Genomic DNA, 20698 nt, shown 5'->3' on the forward strand with positions numbered 1-20698 from the left:
CAGCTTAGCTATCAGGAGGAATTAGAAAGGCTGTCTGGGAGGGAAAGCACACCTGAACGGTTTTTGGAAACATGGGGCCAAGAGGCTTCAACATCTGAAGGCCGCACAACAAGTCATCCATAGCAGTAGCTCTCGAAGGCAGCTACTTAAGAATCTTGATCTGTTTGACAGAAGACTGCTTTCCTTTTAATCTAGTATCCCAATCTTCACTGTTATGCATGGAAATAAATTTGGTTTTGCATTACAAAAAAAAAATCATCATCTAATCAAAACTAATAATCATCAGTTTCTTTCTTCACTATCTAATACTCTTTTGGTGGCTTTACGACCAATGTGTTTCCATATCAACCACCAGAAAACGTGAGTCTGTGGCATTACTGTTTTCAGGACAACTGGAATTCCAGAACCTGGGCTAGACGGCCCCTGTGTAAGAGCGCCACCTCTGGTTGGGAAGACTCTTGACTCCTGCTCCCCAGAATTGTGAATGACAGGGTCAGCATTCCCCAGTGTTTGTAATTTCAGTGGGTTTCATAATTCTGGGGGATGTTTTGAGAACACTGATTCCACAGGGCCTCTTAGATCTTGCAGAAAGGATGTCAAAAACACAACATGTTACTTAGAAAGAAAAAAGGAATTAAGCCATCAAAATTTTAAACTGTCTTGTCTCTTAATGTCCCTCAGTCTAGACCCATCCTGTTCCCTTAGGAGTCCTGGGCTCTCATCCATCTTTGCTTTCTGGTTATAGTCCTGGTACAGCACTAATTTTGATGTAATTTATATTAAATTTGTGGGGAAGTGCCTTCCTCACTATAATGTAAATTTCTTGGAAACAACAATTACCTCTTGTTTTGGGGGGGGCTAGTGGGGGAGGGGAAAGGGAGAGGGAGAGAGAGAATCTTAAGCAGGCTCCTCCCCCGTGCAGGCTGGGGTCTCACAACCCTGAGATCATGACCTGAGCCAAAATTGAGAGTCAGTCGCTTAACCAACTGAACCATTCAGGTGCCCCAACAATCACCTCTTATTAATCTTGATATTCGCCTCAAGATACCAACTCAGTAAATGTTTGTTGAACTGAATTATGCCCCCAGAAAAGCTACCAGATCTGAGGCACCTGGATTTCTCCTGACTAAACCTCTAGAAACAGAGCCACTAGAGTATTTGTTATATTCATGAATGTAATATACATATTCATGTACACAATTCCTAATTTGAAATCTTCAGAGTCAAGATCTATCAGAATTTTTTGGATTGTCACAAGTTAAAATGGCTCATGGATTATGTATTATGTAGCATGATTTCAGTGTGTACATTTACAAAAAATATAAGAAAAGGAATAAAGACTAACCTGAGTTCAGGTTATGTTTCATCATCAAATAAGTTTGCTGCAAACTTCTGTCAAAACTCTCTGTCTTCAACTTTTTTTGGATTTCAGAACAATGAAGGACCAAAAACCTATATTTATTTATTTATTTATTTATTTATTATTTATTTGAGAGAGAGAGAGGGGGGGGGGAGTGGGAGAGGGGAAGGAGGAGAGGGATAGGATCTCAAGCAGATTCTCTTCTGAGAATGGAGCCTGATGCATGGCTCTATCTCAGGAGGCTGATATCATGACCTGAGCCAAAACCAAGAGTCAGAGACTTAACTGACTGAACCACACTTCTGCCCCAGGGTGAGAGTTTATTTTATGAATCTGATATCGAATGCCGTCTATTAAAGATTTTACTTATTTATTTGAGAGAGAGAGAGAGCATGAGAGAGAGCATCCACAAGGAGCGGGGAGGGGCAGAGAGAGGGAGAAGCAGACACCAGCAGGCGGCCTGATGCTGGATTTGATCCCAGGACTCTGGGATCATGACCTGAACCAATGGCAGATGCTTATCCGACTGAGCCCCCCAGGCACCCAAATATGTCTTTTAAAAAGAGATTAGTGCTTATTAACGAGATCTGGTCTTAGTGGCTTCTCTAAAGAGAATACTTGTCAAGGTTGCCTAAGGAACTTGTTTTGTGTAGTCACAAAAACAACGGCAGAGTACTGTTACTCCCACTCTTCCTAGGGGGTGTTACTCATTTTAATCATCTCCGTTTCAGAATAAATAAAAGGGTGTAGAGTATTTGAATCAGATATTTGGAATCCTAGTAATCTCCTGCAATCAATTTGTTGTTTTTTGTTTTTTTGTTTTTTGTTTTTTGTTTTTTTTCATAATGTATCACCAATTGCCTATACAATAGGGGCGAATTAAAAAAAAAAATCTCTTGTTCCTCGTTAAATTATGTTAGCTTTTTTCTTGGTGAAAAGGAAACAGGAAGAGACAGGTAGTTTCTTCATGAATCATTTTTAGAAAAAATAACTAGTTTATATAATTCATTGTGTTTTAGAAAAAAAAGTTGTCCTTTATTCGATCAACCTTTGTAAGAACAGAAAAGGCAGATTAAATTGTGATTAAAAACAAAACAACAACAAAAAAAACCTCCCCAGATGTCATTAGCCCTTTTAAATCTTCCAGAAACTGAAATCGGCTAGGTGGAATGACTTTTATTTCCTCGCCTCTCTGCTCGCTCTTCGTGCTAATTGGTGCGGACAAGGGTTTTAATGGGAGTCGGCAGGAAACAGGCAGGCATGAAGAAGCAGAGGGAAGCTTCACGGCAGGCAGGGCTTGAAAGGAGCCAGAGTGGGAAACTCTCAGGAGCATCCATTAAGTTTGGTGACTCGGAGGGAGAGGGGGTTGTGCGAGAGGGAGAATGGAAGCAGGAATCTGAAGTTTCTAGATTGCGAGAATACCAATACCTTGGCTTTACTCTCGGAGATGAGGAGGAGGAGGAGAAAGGGCGAGAGGGAAGGGGAGTGATGGGGCTGAGCTGTGGGCCTGAGGGAGGGAGGGACGGAGCCGGGGAGGGCTCTCGGGTCAGGCAGCTCCCTGTACAGCGTCAGCCCTCCTCCACCATTCCACTTCCGATCCAGAAGCGGACGATCCTCAAGTCATCCCCATCTGTTGGAGGTCAGTAGTAGCCTGACACCGGCTCCCAAAGCCAACATCCTTCCCCTCACTGCCTGCCATCCTGTAGTCTTTTGTCACCTCACATCATCACAAGAAAGTGAGCACAGTCCAATAAGATATTCTGAGAGAGAGAGAGAGCACAGCCACATTACCTCTGTTAGAGTCTGTTGTTATAATTGTTCTTTTATTATTATTATTATTATTATTACTCTCATCTCATTTACACATTAAGCTTGATCATAGGTACGTATGTATAGGAAAAATATAGTATGTGTAGAGCTTGGTACTGTCCATGGTTTCAGGCACCCACTGGGGATCTTAGCACATACCTCAGGCAGATCAGAGGGGACCGCTGTTTTGCACACGCAGAGAGCATAGTGAACCAGTCCGGCCGTGCCAGCTCCAAGCTCCCCCATCGGACCTCCTCCTTGCTACTTCTCCATGTGCTTGTTCTTCTCTCTGGCCCTTTGGTCCACTACCTCAGTTGGGCCCTTCAGACTCTGTGGTCTTCTTTTGCATGCTTCCCCTCACCCACGTGCCACCATTCAGTCTTGCCCATGGGCCACTCCTTTAAATTCAAGTGCGAATTATAGTGCTTCCCAGCCTGGTCACAAAATGATGATGGCTTCCCACTCTACCAGGGTAAGATCCAAACTCCTGATCTCCTGCCTCTGTCTGGTTCATCTCTTACCCTTTTTAGCCTCCCAGCCTCACTCCCAAGACACTGAAGGTGCCCAGTCCCCGAGGGTACATGGGTTCTCTCTTCCCCATCTGGTTCTTTGCCCCGGCTGGGTGCTGGGTCTATAACCCGTCTTTCTGTGAAACCACCTCTTTCCATGAGACTCAGGCACTGACTCCCTCCAGGAACATTCCCTGATTTTCTGACCCCCAAGTCAAGCAGACCTTCTCTGTCTTCTAATTCCACCTCTTCAGCCCTCTTGGGGAGAATCCCCCCCCATCACTGTCTGTGGACTGTCTATACAGGGAGTTCCGTGAGGTCAGGCTGCTTTCTTCAACCTTATTTCCCCAAGCTCTACCCCCATTCTGACACCCTCAATAACGATCTGTGAATTAATGATAAAGGTGACATTTCTTCCATTCCAAAGGAGAAAAGGGCTTGTGCCTGAGGATAGAAAGGCTGCTTCTAGTTTACTGCTTTTCCTTTTCCTTATGAAGAACAGCAGGGAGGGGCAGGCAGGATGTCTTCCCAACTCTCCTGCTTGTGGAATATCACACGGGCAGTGGGTAGCTTTTATGTGAATATGCTACAAGCAAGAAGTGTACTCAGGGGAGAGCTGGGGGCCAGGAAGCTAGTCATCCTGGCTCCATCTTCTTTCAATTACCCAAATGTTTCTTGGAAGACCTAGTTTTCATACAAGCAAGCACTGGCATCTTTTAAGGAGACAAGCTAAAAGGAAAATCCATCCGAGAAGAGAGAACGGTCACAAAGAGGTATCTTGCCACACCACAGGGTATATCAAAGGCATATATTTTCTCATAATCCAACCACACAGCAGGAACTTGGGGGAGAAGGAAGGAGCTGAAGGAATGACAACACCCCCCCCATACACACGCATGCGCAGGCAGCCACAGTAATAATCATAAGAGGACATCATTAACAACTTGGAAATCCTATATTAAGCATTTCCATGTATCTCAAAAACTGTTAGTAAAGATGTCTTTAAAAATAGAAGCATCCCTAAATAAAAGCAGCTCTAAGTGCTATTTTAAAGTCTAATGCTCAATTGCCCTTGAAAAGGACATGATGAAGACTTTGCACACGTACAGTCATCTCTAACCAGAAATTATTTGTACGGACTTGGCATATAATCAGTGTTTGATACGTGACTAACAAATGTTCTTGTTGAACATATGAGTCATGTTTTCTTTAAAGAGTATTATGTCCAATTTTAAGAAGACTTATATACATACGTACATATGTATGCACACATACATATATATGCCATAAACAGCAATAGTAATACATTTAGGAGTACTAAATACAGTAAAAGGTATTGCTAAATACTAAATATAGGGTGCCTGGGTGGCTCAGTGAGTTAAGCCTCTGCCTTTGGCTCCGGTCATGATCTCAGGGTCCCGGGATCGAGTCCCACATCGGGCTCTCTGCTTGGTGGAGAGCCAGCTTCCCTCTCTCTCTGCCTGCCTCTCTGTCTGCTTGTGATCTCTCTCTCTCTCTGTCAAATAAATAAATAAAATCTTTTTAAAAAATACTAAATATAATCATTTAATCTACATTACATGTTGATATGTTTCACACCAGCCAAGTCATACCTCACTTTATGGAATAGAGATCTTTTGTGTAAGTAAATTTATGCTTATTTTATCATCATTAGCTTTCCTTATAAAATTGAAGGTATATTTCAACATGTGATTACATTCAAGCAATAAAAATCATGGTGAAGGAGTAGGCAGATTTTTAAAAGTCATGCTTTTAATGGAAAACCTGTTTAAAAAGCACCATCAACATTTATAACTCAATGTCTAATATTGAGCCCTAAAATATTATACCAGGAATTAAATTCCCTGGGGCCTAGCTAAATCTACAGAAGCCAGAAAAGTGTCCTACTTTAAACTAAATCCACGATTTTATTTCCACCTCAAGGCAAAAAAGCTCATTTTTTAAACCACAAGCTTATCAAAGGACATTTATAGCATGTACCATGGATGGTACAAGAAGCTTCTTTAGCCTTAAAAATGCGATTGCCTTAGAAGCTATTCCAGACTGACTCTAAATGCTCCTCTGAAATGTGTAGATAGAGTATGAAGGCAGCAAGCCTATTCTGAATGACTTGTCAGCAATATAATGAGGGACAAAATAAGTTTCTAGAGCTCACAACTACCACCCACAGCCGACCAAAGTAAATATGCGACTGCTTCTCCACCTTCTAAGCTAATACAGGAAATACTACTGAATGTTTTGAAGTACTGATAAGCCCACGGAGGGGCTGCTGATACCTAACTACTTTTCACAGCTGGATTCCGCATGGAAGAAAGAACTGTTACTAGTCAACTCCTTTTCTGTAGAATCCCTACATGACACTTACTCAAGTATGGCTGGAGTTGAGGGAACTCAAATAATTAGTTAGGGTTTTGTTTTGTTTTAACTTATGTGCTTAGTATTTTTGTGACAAAATAGTTTTTAAGTTTCCAATTACATGACACCATTTTCTCTAGGGGGCAAAAAAAAATTCACAGATATAGGCCAAAATGATTCCAGAAAGAAAGTTTAAGAATAAAAGCCAAAGCAATGAGGGAACTGGAGAGATTATGAGTAAGGGAGAGGTTTGAGGTCAAATTTGCCTTGATCACTATCATTGTTATTATTACTATTATTGCCACTATTATTATTATTATTATTTTGTTTTTCTGGAGGGAATCTTTACAGTTCTCCAATAGTTAGCCAATACTGGCATTTTCTTTGGTCTTACATAACAAATGGAATCTCTTTTTGTGTTATGGATATCTTAGATTTGACTTCTTAATGTCCTCACTATTTGACAAGCATATTACATATGATCTTTGTATTCATTTTATCAAGAGTTGCAGGACACTGGCAAGGACATTACTTAAACATGCTAGGTGCCAATGTGGAGAGTTTCCAAAACTCTTCAGGGACTTTTCCAGGGCGGATGGTGAATGCTATGTGTCTCAAGATGCCCTAGCCCAGAAGGCTGTAAGATCCTCAGAAATGATCTCCAAGTTTACAAATCCCCACATTTGTGGACTACGCTTACAGCTCCTTCTAATCATTCTTGATAATTCCTTAGTCATATGTCTTTGAACCTGGATGTTATGGTGGTAGGGAGGGTCTACAGGGAAAAAAATTTGCACGGTAGATTTTACCCTATAAAAACCTTCATTTGGGACTTAAACTTCTACAAATTTATCTGAATTCATTTCTTTGAGCCAAAAGAAATGCATCACTTCCCCCAGGTCTGTAAGTAGGTACCATGAGCCCAATAAAGTGTTCTAAGGTTTTGCCGGTTGGGTGAGTTCCTGGCAACTCAGCTCCTAAAGGGACAACACAATAGGAGTAATATAGTTCACTTTGTGTACTAAATGAATGGATTTTAATGGAAAATATCAGATCATCACTATGTCCACTATGTTCTGGAAATATAGACACTAATGCAAAAAGGATACGCTCTTGGCATTTCTATTAAAAGTTGCCAAATTGTTCAAGCATTTGTTTTCAGAACTATTTCTAAGAATTCATCCTCAGGAAATAAACTTGGAGGTTACAAAATATTTTCTTGCTTGTTGGGTTTTGTTTTGTTTGCTATAATAAACAACATATGGTCATCATTAGCACTTACTGTAATTACAGAAAAAGTTCAAAAAAATTAAAAATTTGATTAAATACATCTATGGTGGGGCCCCTAGGTGGCTCAATGGCTTAAGCCTCTGCCTTTGGCTCGGGTCATGATCTCGGGATCCTGGGATTGAGCCCGGCATCAGGCTCTCTGCTCAGTGGGGAGCCTGCTTTCCCTCCCTCTCTGCCTGCCTCTCTGCCTACTTGTGATCTCTGTCTGTCAAATAAGTAAATAAAATCTTTTTAAAAAAATAAATACATCTATGGTTAAAGCACAATGCATGGGCACAGTTGGTCCTGCTGTCAAGGTCATGAGGTCAAGTCCTGCCTTGGGTTCTGAGCCTAGCTTAGAGTCTACTTAAAACTCTCTCTGCCCCTCCCCCACACACATGCAGTCTCTCCTTCAAATAAATAAATAAATCTTCTTTAAAAATAAAAAAATAAAATACCACATAGTCACCTAAAGTGATGTCTCGTTAGAATATTTAATGGAAAGGAAAATATCACACAATACGTTAAATTAAACACTGCCATAAAACACATTCAGAGGAAGAGGGCAGCAACAAATGGAAAGGTATACTAGCTCATAGACTGGAGGAATTAATATTGTTCAAATGTCCACACTACTGAAAGCAATCTACAGTTCCAATGCAATCTCTATCAAAATACCAGCAGTATTTTTTCACAGAACTAGAACAAATAATCTTAAAATTGGTATGGACCCACAAAACAGCCAAAGCAATTTTGAGAAAGAAGAATGAAGCAGGAGGTGTCACAGTTCCAGATTTTATGATATACTACAAAGCCATAGCAATCAAAACAATATGGTACTGACACAAATATAGACATATAGGTCAACTAAATTGAGTAGAGATACCAGAGATAAACCCATACTTATATGGTCAGTCAATCTACAACAGAGCAGGTAAGAATTACATGATGAGAAAAAGACAGTCTTTTAAGTAAATGATGTTTGGAAAACTAGACAGCTACATGCAAAAGAATGAAACTAGAGCACTTTATTATATCATACACAATAAACTCAAATTGGAATTTTGTGATATTTAAAACCATAAAACTGAAAGAAAACATGATCTCTTGGATATTACCTTTAGCCACATATTTAGATCTCTTCAGGCAAAGAAAATGAAAGCAAAAATAAACTATTGGGACGATACCAAAATAAGAGGCACAGTGAAGGAAACCTATATGAAAACAAAAAGGCAACCTAGTGAATGGGAAAATATATCTGCAAATGATATATCTGATAAAGAGTTAATGTAAAAAAAATGTAAACAACTCATACAACTCAACATTAAAGAAACAAAAATAACAATTAAAAAATGGCCACAGGAACTAAATAGACATTTTTTCTAAGACAAAAAAAAAAAAAAAAAAAGACATCTAGAGGGCCAAGAGATACATGAAAAAATGCTCAGTATCACTCATCATCTCAGGAAACTACAAATCAAAACCACAATGACATTTTACCTTACACCAGTCAGAATGGTTAGTACCAAAACCAAAAATAAAGTGTTGGTGAGGATATAAAAAAAAGGAAACCCCTGTGTGCACTATTAGTGGGGATGTAAATTAATGAAGCCATTGGCAAACACGGTATGGTGACTTCTCAAAAAATTAAAAACAGAGCTACCATACGATCCAGTAATTCCAATACTGGATATTTGCCCAAAGAAAACAAAAACAGTATTTCAAAGATACATGTACCCCTATGTTTACTGTAGCATTATTTATAATAGGTAGGATGTGGAAGCAACCCCAGTATCCATCAATAGATGAATAAAGAAGATGTGGAAAATTATACAGATAATGGAATATTACTCAGCCATTAAAAAGAACAATATCTTGACATTTGTGACAACATGGATGGAGCTAGAGATTATTCTGCTAAGTGATATATCAGACAGAGAAAGACAAATACCATATGATTTTTCTTCTACATGGAATCCAAAAAATAAAACAAATAGACTCTTTAATACAGAGAAATTGCCAGAGGGGAGATTAGAGGATATAGGTAAAATAGATAAAAGAGATTAAGAGGTATAAACTTCCAGTTATGAAATAAATAAGTCACAAGATTAGAATTACAGCATAAGGAATATAGTCAATAATATAGTAATAACATTGTATCATGACTATACGTATCATGGTGAGCACTGAATAATGTATAGGATTGTTGAATCAACATATTGTATACCTGAAACTAATATAACACTGTACTTTAATTATACTTCAACTTAAAAATCAAAAGAAAAAAACCATGCTGAATCTGAGGCTGTATATTACATGAGATACTGCATATTATAAGATTAGCAGTATGCCAAGATTTTAATTATTGATATATATACAGTAAGAGATAATTATCGTTATGTACCTAATAAAAGGCTAGAAAACATACTCTGAAACATACATCTAATTGGCATCTGGTTGTATCCAAATGATAGGAGTAGGGATGATTTTATATTCTTTTTTTTGATTTGTGCATTCTTAATTTCCTATAAGAAATGTGTAAGAAAAAAAACTAATAAAAATTACTACTCCGCAGAACTGTAATCTTTTTAAAAAGTTTTTAAATTCTAGTGAGTTAGCATACAGTGTAATATTAGTTTCAGGTGTACAGTACAATGATTCAATGCTTCCATACAACACCGGGTGTTCATCAAGTGTACTCCTCAATCCCCATCACCTATTTTCCCCATCCCCCCCCCTCCCTTCTAGAGACCATCAGTTTGTTCTCTAGATTTAAGAGTCTGTTTCTTGGTTTGCCTCTCTCTCTCTTTTTTCCCCTTTGCTCCCATGTTTTGTTTCTTAAATCCCACAAATGAATGAAATCATATGGGATTTGTCTTTCTCTGACTGACTTATTCCACTTAGCATAATACTTTCTAGTTCCATCTGTGTCATTGCAAATGGTAAGATTTCGTTCTTTTTTATGACTGAGTAATAATCCATTGTGTATAGATTCCACATCTTCTTTATCCACTCATCAGCTGATGGACACTTGGGCTGTTCCCATGATTTGGCTATTGTGGATAATGCTGTTATAAACATAGGGGTGCATGTATCCCTTTGAATTAGTATTTTTGTATTCTTTGGGTAAATACCTAGTAGTGCAATTATAACTTTTTGAGGAACCTCCATACTGTTTTCCAGAGTGACTGAACCATTTGCATTCCTACCAGCAGTGCATGAAGGTTCTTCTTTCTCCACATCCTTGCCAACACCTGTTGTTTCTTATATGCTGATTTGATCCATTCCAGAACTATATAATCCATTTGATCCATTCCAGAACTAAATAATACTAAATTTAAATTCCTTTTTTAAAGCACCTGGACCTAATTTATATATATTAATGTGGGTATATATTATCTTTATCAGATATAGTGTTTTTTAAAAAATTAACTATTTATTTTGCAACATCAAGAGAAACAGATTTGATATTTTTAGTAAGAGACAAAAAATAAAAATCTTATTGTAGAACTATGTGAGAATATTTGATTTCCATGTGACCTCATGTTATTGCTTTCTTCCCCAAAAGTTCGTATATTCCAAACAATCAAAACTGGGTATTTGTAAGGTTTGTTTTATATATATATATATATATATATATATATATATATACACACACAAGATATATTGCAAGGTGTTTATTTATTTATTTATTTACATGAGAGTGAGGAAGAAAAAGAGAATGCACAACTGGGGGGAAGGGGCAGAGGGAGAAGTAGACTCCTCACTAAGTGGGGAGCCCAACCCTGGAATCATGGCCTGAGCCAAAGGCAGGCACTTATCTGACTTATCTGACAACAGGAATTTTAAGTTTTTTGGTAGCAGGAATTATTTCTTACTAGCTTTGTATTCTTAGAACCTCATCCTAAACAGATATTCTATATTGGTTAAATGAATAGGCTAACAAATGTCTAAATTTGTTTGGTACAATCTGTATAATTCTCCCATATATAGCCATTCATTCATATTAAGAAACACTTCTCTCTAGAAATAAGCTTGGAACATGGACAAACCAAGAGGATAGCATTTAGAAAATGACTTCGATAGGCTGTTTACCATTATCTCCTACAGAATTAAGATCAGAGTTGTGTAACAGAATTTTAAATGGCTTAGGTTTGGGTGAATAGCCAAGGGTAATGTTTATGGTTTTGGGTTAGACTCTCTTCCCCTGAACCAACCAAACTGACCTGAGAGATATTAGAGAGGGGGGTCCTTGGATGACTTTAGTGTCATGCTGTAAATTATGGAATCAACCGAGCAACGTTGCTAGTATCTCTCAGCCTGATGGGTGCGAAGTCGATGAGATGTCTGCACATGTCTACAACAGAAGGACTTTGGGGATCACATGTTCCTTGAATGAACCTTTTCTTGTAACCTGCCTGTGCCATTCACTGCCACGTGGCTCTGTTTCCTGCCTCCTTCCACGCACACAAGCTGCTCTCTGCCTCCAAGAGTATATAGCTCAGTGGAATCCACCCAGGTACAATCCTGATAAGGTTCAAAGGCTTCTCTCAAAGCAGGAAATTATTAACTTCTGAATTTCGCAGGCTAATTTGATGAATTAACCATCAAAAGGAAACTCTTGATGCTGACAAGTGCTCATGTTGTTTTCTCATTGAACACCTAGTGTTTAGTAAATAATCCCAACTACAAAGTAAAGAAGAAAAGCGGCACTTGAAAATAAACTTAGATGATTCAAAAGTTTAACTACTGCTTTTAGGAGTTAATCGTGCAATGACATATTTCCTTTCCTAAATAAACACTGACTTTTTGACATCTGGAGTTGGATCTCTTACATTTATGGATACGGCTCAGTTCCTGGATAGAGTGGAGTTAGTTACACAGAATGAGTCATCACGCCACACCTCAGTGTACTCAACACTAGGACACTAAGAAAGGACTCACAATAATCTCACAGATTTCATCTTCACAAAGAGTGTTATAAGAGGAAAAAATGGTTCTTAGACCTAAAAGTAGCCAGGGAATGATGGAAAATGTTCTTATATCAAATACAGATTTGGTTTGTTTCCTCTGTGGGAATAATGTAGCACTAAGCATATTATGTGATAGAATGAAGAATGGATTTGTCTGCTGCAGAGACTAACTTACAACCAAAACCTCCACAAGTCTTATCCTCTAAAGGTCATTATAGCTCAATTTCCTTTCAGAGCTCATGGTCTCTCACTTTAAGGACTGAAATTCTTCAGAATTTCCTGTGATTTTTTTTTCTAGTATTAAGGGAAGGAAGGGTTATAAAACATATGAAGTTGAATTCTAAAATAAACAGAGGTCTTAAGATATGAAGCCAGCAGTGAAAAGAGATTAAGAATATATATTGGGCATAACTAATGAAGACTATAACTAGTTTCCTAAAAACAATTGTAATAATTAACTGTCTTTAAAGAGAAAGCTTATTAACTACACTGTAACAGTTAAAATACAGATTTGAGGCATTTTAGGGGAGAAAAACAAAGTTCTAACTCTTTTTGCAAACTAGAGTGTGACTCTTTTGGGGGCCTGTGTAACTATGAACTTAGCTTTTAATTCACTCAACAATGGTTATCTAATTATATGCCCCCAAAAGCACTCTACACGATGAAGATGTGGCAGGGAAGACAGACAAGGCCTTTGCCCTTATAGGGTTCACAGCCTTGTGAGGGAGAGAACTCATGTACAATAAAGAAATAAAGAGCATGATCTTTTCAGGTAGTGCTAGATGTTTATAAATAAAATAAACCAGGGAAATGTGATAAAGAGGGGGAGAGTGGCTGGCGGGGGGGGGGGGGTGGTTAGGGGGATGAGAGGCATAACCTCTGTGAGGAGGCAGCAATGAGCTGAGACATGAGTGACCAGAAGGAAACAGCCTGGTGTATTTCAGGAATGGAAAGAAGGACAGAGAAGCTATAGAGTGAGAGGAACAGAGCAATAGGCATTACGACCAGAGGGGCAGCAGGGGCAGACTCATACAGGACCTAAAATGTCCTGCTAAAGCATTAGGATTTGAGTCTAGAAGGAGTAGCCTTTGGAAGATTTTAAGGATGCAGTGATACAGTCTGATTTACAATTTTTAAAAGGGTGACATGTGTGGGAATGGTCAAGTAAAAACCTCTGAAAATAATTTCCCTCCATAAAAGCAAAGAGAATACTCAAAATTTGTCCAAATCAACTTTTTTTTTTTTTTTAAACTCTGGACATTAATGAAAGACTTGCAACAATCTGGGGAGCACTTTTTTTTTTTTTTTTTTAAATCCTGAATTCTAGTTATAAGAGCAACTTTGAGATTTTTTTTTAAAGATTTTATTTATTTATTTGACAGAAATCACAAGTAGGCAAAGACGCAGGCAGAGATAGAGGGGAGGAAGCAGGCTCCCCGCTGAGCACAGAGCCCGATGCCGGGCTCGATCCCAGGATGCTGGCATCATAACCGGAGCTGAAGGCAGAGGCTTTAACCCACTGAGCCACCCAGGCGCCCCGAGGTGTTTTTTTAAACTTGCTTTGTACCCATATCTCTCTACCAGCCTCTGGGGTAGCCTTGTAATCAACCAGTCCCACAATCTCAGTGAAGATCAGAAGCCCAGCAGCCACTGGAGGGGCACATGAGGTTGGAATACCTCCAGATCCCCACACCTAAAGAATGGTCATTATGTGACCTACTTGGAAGTTCTTTGGAAAACCTTATTCAGAGAACATGTTTTCATTTGATGTGACTCAAAGATTACTGAATACAAACAGCTTTTCCTCTGAGGATAGTTGTTGAGGAAAAAAAAAATCATTATCTATTGTTTAATATTGCAGCTGAGGTGGAAATAATAGTTGGGGCCAAAAAACAGGTTGACAAAAACACTTAAGAAAGAAAAACTGAAAATGAGATGTCTGTGTCAGGGTGGAGGGTTGGGGTGCTAGTTGAAAATCTCTAACAAATTCCTGGGACTCTAGAATACTGTGCCTGCTCAGAAAAGACCTGGGAAGGTCCTAGGCTCCCACTTCCTAACCCCAAAGTTCTGTTCAAGCAGGAATGGAGCCTAAGGCAGTTGTCAGCACCTGACTGAGTGTCAAAGGCATGCCCAACATGCACACAGAGATTCTTAGCAAAGACTAAGAGACTTACATTTCAGATGTTTTAGGTGTTTAAGGAAATATTTCTCTAATTATTAGTTTATCACTAAAATAACTGAAAAGAAACTTCAGTGACTATACACAAGAACATAGACTTTGCAGAATCAGTTCAGAAAAGTCACTAAAACAACCACCACCACCACCACCACAACAACAACAACAACAACAAACATCAAAAACAACAAACTCTGAGGAGGAGGAGAATTTTCTTTTCAGGTTTGCAATATTATATTATTTAAAATGCCTGATATTCAACAAAAATGATAAAACATAAAGAGGAAAAAGAAAGTGGGCTATACACAGGGGAAAAAAGCAATCGATAGAAACTGTCCTTGAAGAAGCCTAGATACTGGATTTATCAGACAAGGACTTTAAGCCAGTTATTTTGAATACACCAAAGAAGAGACACTAAAGTATGAGAATGATGTCTGTCTCACCAAAAAGAGACTATCAATAAAGAGATAGAAATTATGAAAAGAACCAAATAGAAATTCTGTAACTTAAAAAGTACATTAAATAAAATTTTTAAAAGTCTAGATGGTTCAATAGATTTGAGCAGGCATAAGAAAGAATTCGTGACATCAACTTGAGAATACCAAGGTCAATTGAGTTCAATTGAAATTATCCAGTCTGATGAACAGAAAAAAATAAAAGAATGAAGAAAAATGAACAGAATCTCAGTGACTCCTAGGACACCATCCAGTACATCCACACATACATAATGGGAATCCAAGAAGGAAAGAGGGGCACAGAAAGAGTAACTGAAGAAATAATAGCCCCAAACTTCCCAAATTCGATGAAAGACATTAATACACACATCCAATAAGTTGAACAAACACTAAGTAAAATGAACACTTACACATTTCATAACAGAACTGTTGAAATTAAAGCCAAAAGAAGACTTGAAAATTCCAAGGAGGAAATGACTCATCATGTACAAGTGATCCTCAATAAAACTAAGAGATGATTTCTCATCAGAAACCATGGAAGCAAAAAGGCAGTGGGATAACATATTCAAAGCACTAAAAGAAAAATACAGTCAACAAAGAATCCTATATCCAGAAAAACTATCATTCAAAAGAAGGAAGTTAAGACACTCTCAGATAAACAAAAACAGAACTGTCACTAGCAGAACTGCTATACCAGAAATTCATTAGAAATGGAGTCTTTCAGGTTTAAATGAAAAAAACTATAGAGAGTAACTTGAATCCACATGAAGAAATAGAGAGTATCAGTAAAAGTCACTACATGGATGAACATAAAAGACAGGATAAATGTATTTTTTTGCAACCCCATTTTTTTCCTATTAACTACTGTGTGAATAGGAATAAAATGTATAAAGGTGAACTTACATGAAAATAATAACACAGAAGAGGAAGATAAGAATGGAGTTATGGAGGTGTGAAGTTTTGTATACTATTGAACTTCAGTTGGTATGAATTTGAACAAAACTGTTATGTTATGATGTTAACTGTAATTACCAAAGCAACCACTAAAATAAACGACTAAAATATATATAGTAAAAGATGAGAAAAAGACTACAAATGGTACACTAGAAAACATTCATTTAACACAAAAGGAGGTGGTAATGGAAGAACAGAGAAACAGAAAAGACATAAAATATATAGAAAATGGTATACCTAAATTTTACCTTATTGATAATTACAGTAAATGAATTAAATTCTTCAATCAAAATACAGATACTGGAAGAATGGATAAGAATTTAAAAAAAAATAACTCTGTGCTGTCTATAAGAGACATCCTTTAGATTTAAATCAGTTGAATGAAAAAGGGTGGAAAAAGAGACACTATGCAAATAGTACACACACACAAAAAACACCTAGTATGACTATCCTACTATCACACAAAATAGACATTAAAGACAGAGACAAAGAAGGACATATAATAAATATAAGAAGGTCAAGGTATTGAGAAGATATAATAATATAAACAAGTATGTACCTAATAACAGACCCAAAATACATGAAGCAAAAATTGACAGATCTTGGGGCGCCTGGGTGGCTCAGTGGGTTGGGCCGTTGCCTTTGGCTCGGGTTGTGATCTCAGGGTCCTGGGATCGAGTCCCGCATCGGGCTCTCTGCTCAGCGGGGATCCTGCTTCCTCCTCTCTCTCTGCCTGCCTCTCTGCCTACTTGTGATCTCTGTCTGTCAAATAAATAAATAAAATCTTTAAAAAAAAATTGACAGATCTAAAGAAAGAAATTCCAACAATTAATACTTGAAGACTTTGATACCCTGCTTTAAATAATGAATAAAAGAAAAGATTAACTAGGAAATAGAAGGCTTGGACAACACTATAAACCAACTAGACATAACAGATAGTTATACCCAATAATAGCAGAATACACTTTCTTCTCAAGTTTACATGGAACATTATTCAGGATAAATAATACACTAAGTCATAAAACAAGTCTCAATAAACTTAAGAGAACTGATATCAAAGTATGTTCTCTGACCACAGAAATAAAATGAGAAATCATAATAAAAAAATTAGGAAACTCACAAGTATGTGAAAATTAAATATCATACTTCTAAATAAAGAATGAGCCAAAGAAGAAATTACAAGGGAATTTAAGGGATATTTTGATATAGTTGAAAATGAAGACATACCAAAATTTATGGGATATAACTAAAGGCATGTGTAGAGGGAAATTCATAGTTGTAAGTATCTCTATTAAAAAAGAAGAAAGATCTCAAATCAATAACTTAAACTTCCACTTCAAGTGACTAGAAAAAGAAGAGCAAACTAAATCTAAGGAAAACAGAAAAAAAAGGAGCTAATAAAAATGAAAGCAGAAATTAATGAAATAAAGAAACTTTTAAAGGCAAAAGTTGCTTTTGAAAAGATCAACCAAATTGTGAAGACTTCAGAAAGATTAACTAGAAAAAAATAAGATTCAAATTATTAAATCAGAAATGAAAGAAGAGACATTATTATTGAACTTGCAGTAATAAAAAGAATTATAAAAGAATACTATAAACAATTTTATGCTTAGATGAGATCACAAATTCCTACAAAGATATAAACTATTGAAACTGACTCAAGAAGAAATAGAAAATCTGAATAATTTGGTAACAAGTAGAGAAATTGAGTTAGTAATCAAAAACTACCATCAAAGAAAAGCTCAGGATGCGATGTCTTCACAGGTGAATTCTGCCAAAACATTTAAATAATCAACACCAATCCTTCACAAACACTTTGAAAAATAGATGAGAATTATTCTTAATTCATTCTAAGAGTATGATTTTGATAGTAATATCACAAGAAAAGAATACTGCAGACCAATATCTCTTATGAATATGGACACAAAAATACTCAAAATACTAGCATACCAAATCCAGCAATATATAAATCATATTACACACCATAATCAGGTGGGATTTACCCCAGTGACGAAAGACTGTTTCAACATATAAATATCAACCAATGCAGTACACCATATTAACAAAATAAAGAACAAAAACACATGATCATCTCAGCCAATCCAGAAAAAGCAATTGACAAATTCCAACACCTCTCCGTGATAATAATGCTCAACCAACTAGGAACAGATAGAAATGCCTGAAATCTAATAAAGGGCATCTGTGAAAAACCCATAACTGGGGCGCCTGGGTGGCTCAGGGGGTTAAAACCTCTGCCTTCAGCTCAGGTCATGATCCCAGGGTCCTGGGATCGAGCCCCGCATCAGGCTCTCTGCTCCACAGGGAGCCTGCTTCCTCCCTCTCTCTGCCTGCCTCTCTGCCTACTTGTGATCTCTGCCTGTCAAATAAATAAATAAAATCTTTAAAAAAAAGTACTTAATATTAGCTATTAGGCAAAGGCAATAGTGCAAACCTGGACTCTCCCAGGGCAAACAGGGAAATGAGATTGCTCCCAGGACCCTGGGATCACGACCTGAGCCGAAGGCAGAGGCTTTAACCCACTGAGCCACCCAGGCACCCCAAGCAAAATTTTTGAATTCTAAGAAGAAAAAAGATCTCACATGAATTCCAGATAGGGTATTTCCCAGAAAGACTTTAAAGTCTGATTAAAAAAAAAAAAAGGATTTATTTATTTCTTTGAGAGACAGCGAGCATGAACCTGGGTGGAGAGTGGGATGGGAAGAGGGAGAGGGACAAGCAGAGTCCCTGCTGAGCAGGGAGCCCAATGCGGGGCTCGTTCCCAAGATCCTGGGATCATGACCTGAGCTAAAGGCAGAAGCTTAACACTAAGCCAGGCAAGCACCCCTAAAAATCTGATTGGTTTTGAACTTTAGCTTGACCAATCTTTCCCATGCGAAAGTAACAGGTGCAAATATTAAGAGGTCAATGAATAAGAATCAAAGGCAGATCCAGTCTTTGAGGATTCTGTATTTACAGTTGGGGGAACTTCTTTAAAAGTATATAGCATGACAAAGAAAATTCATTACAAATGCAGCTTTGGGGGTAGGCCAGGGGCCAGGGCAGCACAAGGGAGAAAACCTGTGGCTTACCCTTCAGGAGCACATGGTAAAGCCATCTCTATCTGAATTGCATTCATTCCCTCTTGAAAAAATTACTTGAAGGTATAGACTACTTCATTAACTAAGATAGCAAATAAACAAACAGGAGGCTGAAAAGTTGGGACTAAAAGCATTAGCTGTGAGCACCAGAGGCAGTAGAAGATAGAAAGAAAGAACACAATCACAAATACAGTTGCTAAACTCAAAGCAAATGTGAGTTATAACAATCGAAAATTAACATGCATATATTTACAAAATATAAAGTAATAACAATAACCTGAATTTCAAACTCCTGATTATTTTAATGAAAACTGGGATTAGTGCACAGTAATAATGAAGAAGCAGAAACAATTTAAATTTCAGACCCTCCGTGGGAGTTGTGGGTAGAAGGGCAGGTCAAAATCACCTTTATAATATTTGAGTCAGGGGTGCCTGGGTGGCTCAGTGGGTTAAAGCCTCTGCCTTCGGCTCAGGTCACGATCCTGGGTCCTGGGATTGAGCCCTGCATTGGGCTCTCTGCTCAGCAGGGACCCTGCTTCCCCCACCCCCCCCCCCCCCGCCTTCTGCCTGCCTCTCTGCCTACTTGTGATCTCTCTCTGTTAAATAAATAAATAAATCTTTAAAAAAAAATAATCTTTGAGTCAGAAAATGGAGATTGGAAACTATTTTTGAAAAACCGTAAAAACAAACTCTAATAAAAGATCGGAATCATTAAAATCAAACACTGTTTGGGGTTAGAAGTAAAGCTAAGTGACATCACCAAGACTGTGACATGGGCTATTTCTTAATTCAAACCCCCTTATAAGAACAATTAACAGCTATTCCAGAACAGGACAGCACTGCGAGAATCCTAAAGTATGAGGCTGAAGCATGCCTGCACCACAGAGACCAAGAAGACTGCATCAGATGGGTTAAGAGAGGTGGCCACTCATTGAGTAGTTCCTCCCCCAGGGCAGTGCAGCACTATGTGGAGAGATCTCCCCTGAGCCCAGGTGGGAAAAGTCAACCAGGGCCACCTCCAACCCCAGCACTGTGGGTTGCTTTGTGGGAGGCCCTACTATGATCTTGCACTACAAGGACTGCAGGGGAATCTGGGGAGTTCCACCACTGGAAATCTGACGGTGATAGAGAAGTGGTGGAGGGCTGGCAAGAACCAGCATATGAATCGTGGCCGACTGAATTCACACCTGTAGTGCCCAAATAGAAATCCCAACCAGCAGCCACAGCTTTGTTCATCTGTAGAACAAAGTCAGGGGTACACTCTGACCAGGGAACTCAGTGGGGTCCAGATCTACCCGATTTTGATCTCAAAATGAGTTTTGCTGGCCCTAGGGCCTGATTAGTCCACACCACAGGCAAAGGAACTGAATCTTACCCCACTCACTGTGGAGACTGTTGTTCAGCCCCATCTGAGCAAAAGGGCTGGCAACGACTCATGGAGGCTGTGTGGGCCATGGTGCTTGAACCAAGAGGTGGGCAGGCAGGACTGACTGCCCTCCAGAGCAAAGCCAATACCAAATGTGCAGCATTCCCATGCTACACACAGGCAGGAAGATTCATTCATAGACAAGGCTGAGGGTAACCCCTGGCCCCTCCAAACTGGAGATCCCATTTGGGAAACTGAGAGCAACCTGGACAGGCCTTATCCTCCCACACAGGCCATGGAGCTGAGACACAGCCCTAGTGACTGTGGAGCATGTCTTCAGGACTCATCTGACC

The sequence above is a fragment of the Mustela erminea genome, chromosome 4 (genome assembly GCF_009829155.1).
Source record: "Mustela erminea isolate mMusErm1 chromosome 4, mMusErm1.Pri, whole genome shotgun sequence".
NCBI lineage: Eukaryota > Metazoa > Chordata > Mammalia > Carnivora > Mustelidae > Mustela > Mustela erminea.